Genomic DNA, 4,717 nt, shown 5'->3' on the forward strand with positions numbered 1-4,717 from the left:
GTTTGATGACATTTATGGTCAAAACTTAAATTAAATAAATAAATAAAACTAATTTAGCAACTTTTTTCATATAAAAAAAAAAAAAAAGAAAAAAAAGAAAATTTGAGATATATCAGTCTTACAGTCTTACTTTTACTAGTATTTTCGGTTTGTAATCCATAAACTCCAATCAAACTCTAATCAAATCAAATCAAATTAATTTAACTAATTTAAATCATGATTCGTTGTGTGAGTTGATAGGCGATATATCGATTGATTAGTAATATTTAATTAATTCTTAATATTTTTTTAAACCTAAGCAAACCCTATAGAAAATCGGTTGGATTCACATGAGATCGACTATAAAAGGAGCGACAACCCTAGAGATGTTGCACACTACTTGATCTTATCCGAGCGGTGCTGGGTTTGTGGGGGCGGGGATGGGAGAGAGTCTCACCCACCGCCTTTAATAGGGTGGCCGACGGCGGCTACGCTCACTCACCACCACTTACGCCTCCCCCATCTTACACTGCGATGAAGACTGCCCGCAGTCATAGCCCTCCTTAATTTCATTGATTCATCGAATCAATGAATTGGGCGATGATGGCCAAGCGGGCTATTCCCATCAAACTAAAAAAAACTCACAATTTCGATTCTTTTTTCTTTGATTTTTTATTTATTTATTATTGTTATGATTTCTGTATCTTCTAGTGTTTGTATAGGTTATGATGCAGATAACATTCAAATAAAAAAAACCCTCGGAAGCATTCTCAAAAATCAGAATGAATATTATGTGGTTAGGTCTCAGAACTTTGTTATAAGGGTTAGTATCTACTTTACTCTTGATTGAGGTTTGTATTAATGATTCAAATAACATTATGTGATGCAAAAACCCTCTTAGTGCATGATTTTAACGGAAACAAATCATGTAACGGGACTGTAATTATATATAGATATGGATATAATTATACACACATGCCCTAACTCTATATTACTGAAAGTAAGCTTGCAGAAAATCAATCAATTGTATAACAATTAACAAGAGTACCTTCAAGAATATACGACCTACATATGTGTGTAATTATGTGGGTGCTTAGAACTTTCTTTAGAGTTGGTCATTATTATACTTGTTGATTGATTTGCTCTAAACTTTCTTTAGGGTTGGTGTTATTATACCCTTGATTGGTTTGCTCTGAAGACAACTAAGTTGTCCGGTTTCGGTACATTAGGGCAGGACAGGACTTGGTATGTATTGGTCGCCTTCGTTTCTTGGTACTTAAGAATGGCAAACTTATATATAAATTCATGCCCTCACAGTAGGGAGTTGTTTGAGTTGGTTTAGCTCTATTGGGTGTTCAGAGCTCTGTGAATTAGTCACTTATTTGTATATGTTGAATGCATCTATAAGATTTATATCAATTTAAATCTCAATATGCATAACCTTTTATAATGTCAATCATGCAAAACCTGTTGTATTCTCTTGATTAATTCTCAGGATATTGGTAGATGACAAAATTCTGTTTGGAGGATATGCAGATATGAGATTCCTGGAGTGGTTGGTCCAATTTTTGAGTTGCTTGAGTTAATTTTCATGGTACATATTTACTGATTCATGGCATTGACTTCCTAAGCATCTACCCCTTATTCCTGAGTCCTGTGTTACATGGTCCCAAATTAAGGTGTTTTCACTATTGCTGATCTATCCGGGCCTTCTTGGCCTATGCTTGAATGTCATGTTTCAATTTTCAACGACTTAATGTATGCTTGAATGTTATGTTTCAACTTTCAACGACTTAACTTATATGTAAGTAAATTAATCGCTTGTAAGCTTAATTTATATGATTAATTCAATTTGCATCATTATTCATTGTTGATCTGGATTCAAACTTTTAACTGGCAAAGTTTCTATCAATTTAGATTTCACTTGAAGTTTGTCAATTTTGGAATTGGTTTATGTAGATATAATTGCAAAGATATGACCTTTTTGTGCAGATAATTACAGGATACCATCTGAGTCATCTGGCTATGGGATGGCTTTGGATGGTCAAAGGTAGATGAGTTCATTGGTGTTTGAAGTTCATAACTATCTTCTCAAACAAATGCAGCCCAGAAGAGTTGCTTGCTCATTTTAGAAGACTCACAAGTGCCCATGGCAAGTTTTGGCCTTCTAGAACTTTCCTTGATTTATTTTTCAAATTGTATTGATATGCTTCAAGTTGAGTTAGGCTATGACATTGCATGTTCCTGGATTGCATCCAATGAGAAATCCTCTACTTTTTTTCTGAAATCCAATTTACTGTGTTTTAGATACTGATTTGAAGTCTTCTTGTTACAATGGAAGAATGAGATGCAATTACTCTGGAAATATATGGCACTGGAAGTGCAAGTTCCATATAGATAGAAAATTTGATATCAGCAATGTAATGTGGAAAAGAAGTCATTTGGTTTTCAAATGCACTCTTAGCTATGCTTGGGGGAATTATTGTTGGAATTCACATCTTTCTGTTTGAACTAATTTTTCTTCAATGGTTCTTAACACTAACCTTATGTACTAAAAATCACTCACATTATATGATTTCATATATTGCCTATTAATAGCTTTAAAAGGGGGCTAAGGGTGTTTTAGGGATATTATAACTTAAAATAGTCATCTGCAACCCACATGTGACTTCTTAAAGGTCTAAGAAGTCATTTTCTGATAGTTGCAACATTTTTTCACACAGCAGTGGTGTTATTTGCACAAAATGTAAATATTAGGGGTGTTTGTTTTTACTTTGTCATTTACAAAGGGGAGGCTTTATGTTAGCCCCAGCCCTGTAACACTTTACCATTAAGGTAAAACAGCAGCAGAATATACACAAATAATTAATTATAATAAATAAAAATAGAAATTGAAGGATAGATCTTTGCTCAAAACATATCAATAACAAACTTTTTCATTAAAAGATTTTCCGAGAGAAAATAAAACAGTCTTCAATCTCCTCTTTAACAATGAATTGCCCTTTAAATTTGCTGTAGGTCTGGCAGAGACCCTCTACACAAACCACACCAACCCTTCACAACAACAATCAAATAAACACCCAGAAGGGACAAAAAGAACTACAAAAGATGGTCCAAACCATCCAACCAGGGCCATTTTAAAAGTGCCTATCTTGATATAACAGTCAGTATATTACAGACTATGAGTTAGTTTTTTCGGAAAATGACTATGTAGTTAGTTCAAGAGGCTAGAAAGGGCTGTTAATATTAAAAGTTTGCGTTTGTAAGGGACTTTTAGAGTTGAAGTTTGTTTCTGTTAGTTTCCGATAAGCAGGGAATGAGTTAAAACTCACCCGTGAAGGTTTGGCCAAAACCCCAGTTTGTAGGAGCGGCGTTGGTGGAGGTTATAGAGCGTCCATAGCTTGTTGTGACCTTGAAAGAGAGGGTCTGGCCATTCAGGCAAGTGTAGCTTTGCCCAGTTTTGGCCCCAATTGCGAGACATTTGTTGCCAACCAGTTTTATAACCTTCGATGGAGACGGAGACTAACACCACCAGAACCGCCAACATTGGTTACGAGGACGAGATTGAAGTACGAGTGGCCATTGATTGTGAATCCGATTCCACCTCTCTTCCTACATGCAGCCCTGCAAGTTGAAAAGGGGAACAAATAAAATTCAGATTTGAATTGAAGGATTTAACCCGGCAGAACATCGGGGCTGGTAAACAAATCCTAGAAAATACTCGAGCTTAACTTGTTATTTAATGACCAAATAGAAAGAAAAAAAAAAAAAAAAAAAAAAAATCAAATGAACAAACAGATATGCAGAGCTTGATTTCTGGACCGGTGAATGTAAAAAATTAATTTCAAAAACTGATTTTAAAAAACTGATTATGTAAATGGGGATGAGGATGTGAGCTGCCCCAAACTGCTCCATTGCTATCGTTATAACTGCACGCCAGTACGTCACTCAATATCTATATATGTATCAATATCAATGAGCTTAACAGAATTTTCAGATCCTTTCTCTGGTATGGTCCAGAAATGAAATCTAATGGAGGGAAAATTGCATGGGGACCAGTCTGCAAGCCCAAGGTTGAGGGAGGTTTAGGTCTTCCCAACTTGGAATTGTCAAATCAAGCAGCAATTTTGAAGTACATTTGGGAGCTTCAAACTGATACCTCAAACAGAATATGAATCAATTGGTGTAAAATTCATCTCATTTAAGGGAGGAACCTCTGGACCTTGAAGATTCCTCACTCTTGCTCCTGGAGTTGAAGGAAAATTTTGCAGCTAAGACACCATGCAAGGCATTTTATCAAGCATCTTATTGGGAATGGGATTGATACTTCTTTCTGGATTGACAATTGGTCTATTGGAGGGACTCTGTGTTTAAGATTCCCAGCAACCATTCTCTCACTCTTAGGAATTGATGAAAATACAAGTGTGGCAAACTTCATTGTCAACAATAACTGGAATTTCCCACCTGTTCTCCTCTCTGCTATTCCAGAGCTAACCTCACTCCAACAACCTGCGCCTCTTAGGAAGGACAAGTTGATTTGGACTATTTCCCCCTCTGGTTCTTTTAGCTTGAAGCACACAACTTTCTACCTCATGGATCATGGTCCTTTAGTTCCATGGCATAACCTTGTGTGGCACACAGCTTCTATCCCAAGAATGAAATTTAACATGTGGCTAGCAGTTCAAAGCAGGCCTCCCACACTCGATTCTGGAGCTATGGCTCACCATGGAAACACCTG

At 36.3% G+C, this 4,717-nt stretch overlaps 1 long non-coding RNA gene across 1 annotated transcript; it reads left to right on the forward strand.

Moving 5' to 3' along the window:
- Positions 1 to 360: 360 nt before the first annotated feature.
- Positions 361 to 2,271, forward strand: LOC132312131 (uncharacterized). The gene is made up of 2 exons (XR_009483188.1): positions 361 to 802; positions 1,139 to 2,271. It is a non-coding gene; the product is annotated as an uncharacterized LOC132312131 (long non-coding RNA).
- The last annotated feature ends 2,446 nt before the right edge of the window (positions 2,272 to 4,717 follow it).

The sequence above is a fragment of the Cornus florida genome, unplaced genomic scaffold (assembly GCF_030987335.1).
Source record: "Cornus florida cultivar Cherokee Brave unplaced genomic scaffold, ASM3098733v1 CherokeeBrave_3.0.0_Hap2_Chr06, whole genome shotgun sequence".
In the NCBI taxonomy this organism is placed as follows: Eukaryota; Viridiplantae; Streptophyta; class Magnoliopsida; order Cornales; family Cornaceae; genus Cornus; species Cornus florida.